The sequence below is a fragment of the Amblyomma maculatum genome, chromosome 1, assembly GCF_055883805.1.
Source record: "Amblyomma maculatum isolate TAMU_Amacu chromosome 1, ASM5588380v1, whole genome shotgun sequence".
NCBI lineage: Eukaryota > Metazoa > Arthropoda > Arachnida > Ixodida > Ixodidae > Amblyomma > Amblyomma maculatum.
In genome coordinates, this window is record NC_139344.1 from 501,950,539 (window position 1) to 501,960,840 (window position 10,302).

A 10,302-nucleotide genomic window follows, 5' to 3' on the forward strand; every position below is an offset into this window, starting at 1 on the left:
GTTCGTCCTAGTGCGCACCGGGACTGTGCTTTTCGTGGGGGGGGGGGGGGGGGGGGGGAGGGGTAATGTGACTTATATGCCCTGCATCGCTGGACGTAAAAGAAGACAACGATCAGAAGGAGTGACACAGAAGACGACAAAGTGGCAGCAACGTTCAGTGCTAGAAGAAGGTTAACGCTGCTGTGATTCTGTGCTTTGTGTACTGCGTCCTCCTGGACTAACCTTCGTGCACTAACCTTGCCACGTAACAATATGAAGAAGATTCTGCGCGCTTTCTTTAGTGGTATTGCTATCAGAGTTGTCGCGGGACCTTCATGTACGCGGACTGTTCCTGCCGTGCTTCACAGTCGAGTCCCAGTACCTCTAATAAACCCCCGTACTAAAGTATTAAGAACGTTGTTGTATCCCATTCACTATTCAAGCTGCCACACTGCATACCCATGAGGATAAGCGCCCTCTATTATTCCGCGTTCGTTCCAGTGCAGGCTTTCAAATTGCTTCTTCCCATGTAACGCTAAACAGAGCATGTAAAATATTTTTTCACCTACAGTTAGCAAAAGGATAAAATTTATGCACAGATGCTTTAAGGGCATCGTCCAAGACGTTAAATCACTCCGCCTTCCTCACGAGTGGGGAATATCAGGCTGCGCCTATTTTGCATGGAAACTACATCACAAAGAAAATAAGAAAAAAACGGCTGGAAGGTCATACAATAGACGGAACGATTAGTTTTGTTTTCTAGTGAAGTAGCAAACTATTTTTCAAGTAAAAATAAAAAGATTGGAAATGAGGCAGCTCTTCCGAAACTATCTGCTACGATATATTCTCAAGTGCAGAGCGCCGCCTAAATCACACCTGTAATACAGCTGGAGCCTCTTTAAAACCCGGGAGACAAAAATTCAATCGCAGCATTTCATCCCATCTATAATTAGGAGAGTCCCTAATCAATAGAAAAATATTATGCTATCTCCTATATTTCGGCCAGACTATCAAAAATCTTCGGTGCTCACTCTTCGCCAGCATTGTAATCTATCGAGTGTTAATTTTTAAGTTTGGTGAATTGGTTCCCCGTGGCGCTGACTGAACTGTCCCACACCCGAGGGACATATGCTGAACTTACCATTGTAAAAGACCATGAAAAACTACCACGTATGACCGACTACATCTTAGAAATACGGAACTCGCTGGGGCACCACTACCCAAGTAGGACATGCGATCGTCCCGATATCGGAAATTGATTGGCTGCATCTGCTCCGACAGGGGCCCGGGGTTGCAAATACGCTACCAATAATGGTACAGCCTTGCGATAACATTGACCACTCTTGAACAAGTGATTTACATGTTCCTGCTATGTTGGAATTCAGCTCGCTAAGGCCGCATTCACACTACACCAAATATTCGGCGAGCGAAGCGGATTCGCTTCGCATGAAAAGAGTGGCCTGTTCTCATCTACCCCTCCCGCGGCGGCGGAACCGACGCGGAACCGACGCGGAACTTTGGCTGCTTCTCGCTTTTTCACGAAAGCAGCGAGATCTCACGGCAGTTTCTTTTCCGGTATCGGGAGTTCGCGAATGAAGCGAGAGCGCGCGTGAGCCCCGGAGACAGTTCGCGCGCTTTTCTGTCGTCTGGTGCGTGGCTGCATACTGTCTTGCGTTGTTATATTGCAGTTCTCGTTTATTTTCCAGTTGCGCGCTGGTAGCGGATAAGTAATGACGACCATTTCAGACAACGAAGAGATCGTTTCGATTCTCCTCTGCAACTATATAATGGTCATGCTGGAAGAGTTGCGAAAGGCAGATGGAAAATCAGGTTCGCGGCGGAGGCGGTGGTGGGTGCACCGATCTTCGCAGGAACGCGCCCGGTTGGGCCAAGGCTACAACCTCTTGCCGGTGCTCCATGACTAGGACGTGGAGTATTACAGAGAGTATGTTAATGTGAACTTCGTAGTGACTTTATTATGCCAAGCGCTATCACCTCACTCGCATGTTCTGTTCTCGGCAGCTGCCTGCATATGTCACTCAGCAGCTTCGGCGCCCATGTAGAGCTCCTTCGTCCTCGTATCCAGAAAAAAGACATGCGATTTCGTAAGGCGATACTTTCAGATCAACGCCAGGCGCAGGTTATCAGGTAAGGTGAAGTTTCTGTATTTTTGGTTTCATTTTTTATTATTATTATTTGATTTATGGGGTTTAACGTCCCAAAGCGACTCTGGTACGTGATACTTTGGTTTGGATTGCCATTTTTATTGAGATTGTCGAGAATTCGATTGTCATGCCTGAGCAGTTATAGTAACGTGTATATAAATTGTGGAGTGCCAATATTATAAACCAATTTTGCGCAGTTTAAGTCGTTTTTTTTTTGGTCTGTCCGCCCACTTGTGAGCTCTTTTATTTTGGGAGCTGAGTTATCTACTGTTATGTTGCCCCAGTTCTGCGGTAGCGTAATGTAAAGCCCTCGTGTGAAGTCCTTGACTTCTTGCACATGTTTCACAAGCATGCTAAGGGACAGTGTTAATAAAAAAAAATTCAGGAAAGAATGTCCTACACCAGTGCAGTAAATATGAAGGGCAACATATACAGAATACAAAACTGTCAAAAATGTTTTTGTTACCACACCAGTCATTACCATATCAACAACAAATATGCTAAGTTTGTTCATTTTCAATGGAACGTTTTGAATGTGGTTATCTGACAAGCTTGTTTTAAGCATAATAATTATAATGTAAAGAACAACAGATAGTATGTGTCTTATTCAGCTCCAAACCAAGGTTGTTAAAGAATTTCAATAAATCTGGCAGATACCTCACTGCATAGAGTCTGGCAAACATGTCCACATTGAGTGTCCAGCCAACTCAGGAAGTGTTGACCGAAATTACAAGAATGCATATAGCAAGTCTATGCTGGCAGTCATTGATGCTTGCTACAGGTATTCAAGTATATTTCCTTTGTATCCTCTGAACACCTTTAAATTTGATTTCCTATCAAGTGCAAGTTTTTTTTTTATAGTTAGTCCTCGGTTGTCTAATGTAATGGTAATGTCATTTGATATCCTTGTGTAAACTAAATTACGACAAAGCTACACATGCCTATGAATAAATGAGGCAAAATGTTTATGCAAATGTGTGCCCTTCAGGCTAATATTAACCAGAAGATACAAGTGAATTTTAATTTGCTCATTTAGGTTCTTGTTGGTGGAGATGGACCACAATTGGAGCGAGTCTGATGGTGGAAATTATTGCCGAAGCACATTTTTCACAAATGTAGCTAGGCCAGGTAGGCATCTCAGAAGATGCACATTTGAATGATAATAGCAAAATGCCTTCTTTCTTTGTGGGAGATGAGGCCTTCCTTCTGGAAATCTTCATGTGACCGTACACAAGAAAAGTAAGCTATTCAATTTGTTGTATTCTTCAATAAGTCAATTTGTTAGAACTGAGATTAACTGGTGTCATACCACCTTCAGCGCCATTTGATATGACAAGCTGTTCAATGTTCACCAGCCAAAGATATGAACGTAAAATGAGGCATCATGTCAAAGGCTTAAAGATCTTTTACTTCAGCCAACCCAACCACTATACGGGTATGGGTTACAAATGAAAGGCAGTATCTGCCTCACTCTTCTGATTGGAATTAAACATTCAGCCTGGGATTGTCACAGAACAAAACAATATACACTGAACACTGAGTATGCCAAAACTAATGTATGATTAAACTGCATTTTATTTTTATTTTCAAATTAAACTTAATTTGTTGTTCTGCAAGTCTCCTTTTCTAGTTTTCTAGTCCTGAGGGACTAGATGGGACCAGTCAGCTGCAGGAACACCCAGCCAATTCTCTCAAATACATGCAAAACGAGTATTTAGTTACCGATGAGTTGAGTGAGGCATACCGTTCTTTGGATTCTCGCCCAACAATGGCTCATCTTACGTCAGCCATTCAAGACAACGGAAGAGAACATTAGTCGCATTATCACTTCCTGCATGTCACTGCACAACTTCATGGTGTCTGAGGAGAAACCAGATTCCCGTGCAGTCTACTACACCCCCCCCCCCCCCCCCCCCAGCACCACATACTATTGGCAAGGGCAACTGATCGAGGGAACCTGGAGGTAGGAGACAGAGGGAAACTGAAGGCTAACTCCTCTTCCAGCCTTAGGTTGTCACCCAGCCATGTAATCATTCTGTTGGCAAATAAGCTTAGAGAAACTGAATTACTGGTTACTTTTAACTCATCGAAATGAGCTTATAACTAGGAGTTAAAGCTGTCAGTTTGATAATTTGGAAAGAGAGCCCTTTCTCTCTAATGTTCCATGTTCTCTCCTTTCAGGCTTGCACATGCTATCAGGGAAAAGCTGTGCGAATACTTCATCAGAAGCAGCCAAGCAAAGTTTCGTGGCAGGAGAAAATGATCAGAGGCAGCCAAATGAAGACAATGGTAACATTTATTTTTGCTTTGTACTTACAGCATACTTTGTAGTTCACAGCTAATATTGTCCTGATAACGTGCTTGCTGTCCTGTATGCAGAGAAGAAACAAAAAGAAATAGGCATGATATATGTCATTAGTATATGCCTTAGGTATTTCCTGTCAGTAATTTGAAAATACATGACAATGTCGTCAATTTGTAGGAGCTCTTCTTTGGCATCGGCCCTCTATAAAATGGAATGCTTGTGAAGAGAAAATTAAATTCAGAAGCAAGCACCGCAGTCACTAGTTGGGTTCAAGTAAGCATGCATTACGAGAGAGATTTATCTTTCCGCACCTGAATCGCAGTCCTCTACACTGCTTTCCAGTTGGCTGCAAATATTAGGGCAGATGACGTGCACTAAATTTCAGTGACTTCAAGTGCACACCTTACTTTCTCAGATGGTTACCTTTCAGTTGTAGCTGTGTGTGGAGTGGATGGCCCATCTGACGCAAAAGGACAAACCAGATATTCCTGGCACTGCAGGCTCTGGAACGGCGACTTGAATGGAGGCATCTGGCTGGTCTTCAGATCTATTTCCAATCAATAAATAACCAATATCATGAATTGAACAGGATTTTTTATAATTTTAACTCATCCACACATGAATCCTTTGAACAGGATTTTTAGGCATGAGTCATGGGCAATGAAGTTACAATCTGTGAAGAATGAAAAGCTGCACACTGTTTTAAAACTTACTCTCGAGACTGGGTGAAATAAACGCTTAAACAGTCTGCAAAATATTCAGCCACATATAACAAACACAACACTATATCACATTTACAATAGTACACCTAAATTTTTATATTTTGCTTGATACTACAATCATGAAATGAGCACCCTGATAGTGCACACTAATGCATACTGAGAAAATATGCAACTTACATTGGTTCTCTTGACACATGCTCTATTATGGGCTGCATTTGCTTCGAGTGTTTCCACTTCACAGTAGGAATGTTGTCAGCTCCAGCTTCACCCCTCATACTAGACCTAACTTGGTTTTCAATTTTGAAAAAAAAAAACAAAATGTCTTTTAAGTTCTTAAAATATTTTTCTGACTGATGGCCCCTACAAGAAAAAAAAGAAAGACTGGTTATCAAGCACAGTAAACAAGATTGGCGTTTGCTTATTTTCTGTTCACATGTTCTAACGGTCTCTTCAGCGTTGCCACAGTAAATTATTTCATCTTAACTGCACAGCACTCCAGCACAGCACGACCACTCCAATATTAGTTTTTAAATGCACGAAATCTGAAGGCCACTATTGTAGAAGGTGAAAAACTCAGGATTAGCCTTTTGCCACACGAAATAAGTTTCTAAAAACGCATCACGCTCGCGGTCCGCCCTAAAGCTTGTCACGGAGCACGCAGCGCCGCTACCGTGATGCTATACGCTCCAAAATATTCGTACGAGGTGAATATTCACGGCACAGGGACCCGCAACGGCACAAGAAAAGTAATAGTGCATGCTCACTCTAGCTGCGCATGCATGCGATAGGTGCGAATAGCGGGAATGAGCGAAATGATCAGTGTTATCGCTTCGCAGCACACATGTGTCGCACACGATCGCGCGAAGTCCGCTTGCATGGGACAAAAGAAAGTTAGCAGCAGCGTGAACACAACAAAGGCTGGATACGCGAAGCATACCGCACTGGCACTCGAAAAAAAAAACAGTTCTCAAACAGCGGCATGAGCCAAATGGTCATCAATGCGCTGGTTTCGAAGTACGTAATACATGCGTCGTGCACGATCGCGCGAGATACGCATGCATAGGATAAAGCTAGCAGTAGCGCGAGAACAGAGCGAAACGTACTACTTGTACCGGCATCCGAAAAGTTCTCGCGAGCATCGGCGTGATGCAATATATATAAGCAATTGTGCTTACCTCTCACTCCCAGTTCTTGGCCAAGATGTTCCCACGGGTCCTAGTTGTAAATCAGGACCTTGAAATTTAAATGTCGCTTGGATTGGGGCCTCTATGGCATCAGGCAGCACCTCCGCAGAAACAGCGCCGGCCCGCTCCGCTGCAGTGCTTGCCGCCATACTGGATTTTGGGCGGACGTGACGTCAACGACCCATCGTCGCTTCCGCGGCGAACGCGGAAAAATCGGTCTCGGACCGATCGCCCTCGCCGCGCCGCTTTCCGCCCTCGTCGGCGTCAAAAGCGGCCGAATCCGCTTCGCTCGCCGAAAATTTGGTGTAGTGTGAACGCGCCTTAAAGCGGGCAATAATGACCTTGTGTATAGAATTGCTTGCAAACATTGTATACACAATGATATATGCTGGTCAATATTGCCCAGCCATCGGCAATGTCTTGCCCTATTTTGCACATATCATGGCATGCATTGGTAAATATTGTCCTGCCAGTATCCGGCTTGTTAACATGGAATATATCTTGGCATACATTGGTCAATATCGCCCTGCCAAACGTGGTGGCTTCCCAACATTGTATGTATCGTCAGTTAAAATGGTCGATGAGGGCATGCAATGGTAAATTTTTTCCTGCAAGTATAGCTGGCTTGTCGAAAATGAATATTTCTCGGCATATATAGGTAATTTCATCGAATCTGTCTTAGTGGCTTTCCAACAATGTATACTTTTTGGTTCCAGTGGGCGATATTTCCCAATGAGCTGTGGCGACTGGCCAGCATTGCACCTATCATGGCATAAATTGGTCACTATTGCACTGCCAGTATTGATTGCTTGTCCTCCCGTCAGTCGTCATGGCTTTCCAACATTGTGTATATCTGCAAATAAAGTGGTCGATGTGGCCTGACGAACTGTAATGGTTTTCCAAAATACCATCCATCTTTACATATGTTAGTCAATATTCTCCTGCCAACATTGATGGCCTGTAAACTCAATATTTACTGCCATACAATGGTCAATATTTTACTGCTAATAAATGGTTTCCAAATATTGTATCATGGGTTATATATGTCAATATTTTACGGACAGCTTGCTAACATTGCACGCATCATTTTAAGCATTGATCTATATGATACCGTTATTATAGATGGCTTATCTACACTGAATACATTTTGGCATAGATTGGTTGATGTGGTCACGCCAGTTTTGGGGACTTTCCAATAATGCATAGGACTCTGGGTTACAGTGGTCGATATTGCCCACTGAGCTTTGACGGCTGAAAAACAATGCACATGTCATGACTTGTATTACAATTCCAAAAAGAACAAGGAATATTAACGATCAATTTATCAACCTGTATATCCTGATATATTTTCAACTTCCCGAACAATAGTGTCGTGTTCTTCGCGATGGCTTTCAAGCATGTTTTATAGTAACAGTAGTAGAGAACAATTATTTAAGAAAAATGGCTTAGGCGGGAAAGAGCGGGGTTGGGATAAGATCCTCCCCCATTGCTTCGGTGGCTGAACCCCTGCCGGGGTAAGGCTTCAATTTCTTGACAAACCCATGCCATGAGATAAAGGCAGACATTCTTGAGCCAAAATATTCAGAATGTCTCGAAATGCATGCTTGGGTGGCACTACCCATGCACGCAGGGCATGCCTCGTGCAGTGCGCACGTCATCGCTATCGAGTCTGACGCGTGGCTTATGCCGTCTATGAAGCGCTGAGAAATTCCCTACTGTTGCGCTGTTCTCAAATGTGAAAAAAGTTAGTACTGAGATGCAGCGCTCAGCAGTTACAGACCCTACCATTCCTTCTATACGCCTTCAACGTGATGCGTGGGGCCACTCATACGTCAAAAGTTTAGGCATACTTCGTTGCCCTCCTCGATAAATTCTCAACAAAACAGATGCATCTTTTTTTCAAGCTGACAACGCTAGCTGCTTACGTATAGAAACATATACACTTCTGCAATCTGCAATCTGCAATAGGCCAATAAGACGTAGCACCTGCAAAACCATATATATTATATAGGCTGCCAGCGATTCATAGCGATCCTGTAAACATTTGTTCATTATGAGAAATAGAGACATAAATACCTTAATTATGCACTATTTCATTTGTGCGATGAAAGGAAACTGAATATGATCAAATGCTGGAAAACAGAGGTCGAAGAGGTTGCGCTAGTGAAGGCAAATGCAGTACAGCCGGCGCCAGCCCCGGCTGTACTAGAAGGTATATTACTAGAAGCATCATATATTACTTGGAAATGACCTTGGATTCATTTCATGGGGAAGATGACGTCAATACTTTGTGGGAGCGGTTTAAAAACATAGTCACGTACTGCCTACAAAAGTTTGTTCCACAACGTATTAAAACAATCAGAAAACGTAGCCCTTGGACAAATCGTGAAATATTCCAGATAAAGCGAAAAATAAAGCGGAGAACGCGCATGGGAAAAAGGAATCAAAATGGAATTTTACACCTAGCTTCAATGCTTAAACAAAAATTGCTGAAAGCGCAAGATAGTACTTTTCAGAAAAGCTTGCGCAATTTATTAAAATTTCCCCGCAGTGTTTTTGGCGTCACCTTTCAACCTCAAATGAAAAAATAGGGTTTATTACAGTGGATATGGTTCTGTTATTACTGATAAATCAGAAATTGCTAACAGGTGTAATGCTTATTTTCAATCTGTGTTTAGCGCTTCAATCTGCTTGCCCCAGAATTCTAGCCGTCTGACATGCCAGATATTACCTTGTCCCAACAAGGTATTTTTTCCCTCCTCCTTAATTTAGTTACAAAAAAGTCTTCCGATCCTGGTGCTATTCCTAATGCGTTGCTGAGGCGGCACGCGGAATGGGTCGCTAAATATCTAATTATTATATTCAACGCATCTCTGAAGCAACGTTCCTTACCAAACGACTGGCTGCAGGCTAGGGTAGTACCAGTACACAAATCTGGAAGCAAGCACACTCCTGACAATTACACACAAATTTCTATCACTTGCACTTGTTGCAAGATACTTGAGCACGTTGTGGCCAACTGCTTATCCAAATACCTTGAGCACACAAACAAGCTAAATCCCAATCAACATGGTTTCAGACGGAACCTGTCTACTGTAACACAACTTATGGAAAGCCTGCATGATTTTTCAAAAGCAATAAATGATAGGAATCAAGTGGATGCAATTTGCTTAGGCATGTCCAAAGCATTTGACCGTGTGCCCCATGATGAACTACTTAACAGACAAATTGGCCTTGGCGTAAACAGACATGTTGTACACTGGATAAAAGCTTATCTCACAAACAGAACCCAGTTTGTGGAGGTAGACAGCGTGAAATCTGACATCCTGGGTGTGCCATCAGGTGTTCCTCAGGGGTATGTGCTGGGGCCCATATTATTTTTATGTTATGTCAATAACATTGCTGTCTCAGTTCCTCCCCACATTACAGTCTGGCTGTTTGCGGATGATTGTTTAATTCACTCAGTCATTTCAAAGCCAGAAGACCAGCTGGCATTAAATTCGGCTTTGAACTCTATAATTCAATAGTGCACAACTTACCAAATGAAAATATTTACACAAAAACTTCATATATTATAGTGACTAAAAAAACTAAAAATATTTTTTTATTTGGTTATGAAATAGAGGGGCGATTTATAACTGTATCAGGCGCGTGCATGACAATGCGCTTGTTCCTGACACGCGCGTTGCGGTCGGCCTTTTATCACTTGGTCGGCTATAAAAGCAACGCTTCCTAATAAACCTGCGTTCTTCTTGTTCAGGCTATCTTGCTGTTGTCACGTCCTTCGCGGCTCGGATACATGGTGTAAGAAGTGGCTACGACGCTCTAGCTTCGGCAGTGGTGGAGCACGAAGCATGAAACGGCTGCAGGCACCGAAACCCCTGCGTCTGGAAGGGAACGTCTCGGCATCGTGGAAACGTTTCAAGCAAAGGTTTGAGCTCTTCCTG

The 10,302-nt window shown here is 43.0% G+C and overlaps 2 long non-coding RNA genes across 4 annotated transcripts; one reads left to right on the plus strand and one right to left on the minus strand.

Annotated features, from left to right (window-relative positions):
* Nucleotides 1-1,626: 1,626 nt before the first annotated feature.
* Nucleotides 1,627-4,965, plus strand: LOC146210332 (uncharacterized). The gene is made up of 4 exons (XR_014703528.1): nt 1,627-1,924; nt 2,002-2,127; nt 4,326-4,433; nt 4,880-4,965. It is a non-coding gene; the product is annotated as an uncharacterized LOC146210332 (long non-coding RNA).
* LOC146210333 (uncharacterized) lies at nt 4,433-6,641 on the minus strand. 3 transcript variants are annotated; one of them, XR_014703526.1, is made up of 5 exons: nt 6,347-6,641; nt 5,349-5,457; nt 4,873-4,996; nt 4,761-4,795; nt 4,445-4,513 (listed from the first exon to the last, which is right to left on the minus strand). It is a non-coding gene; the product is annotated as an uncharacterized LOC146210333 (long non-coding RNA). The 3 variants fall into 3 exon arrangements; XR_014703525.1 differs by having other exon boundaries at nt 5,349-5,531; XR_014703527.1 differs by lacking the exon at nt 4,761-4,795 and having other exon boundaries at nt 4,433-4,513; nt 5,349-5,531; nt 6,347-6,640.
* Between the last annotated feature and the right edge of the window lie 3,661 nt (nt 6,642-10,302).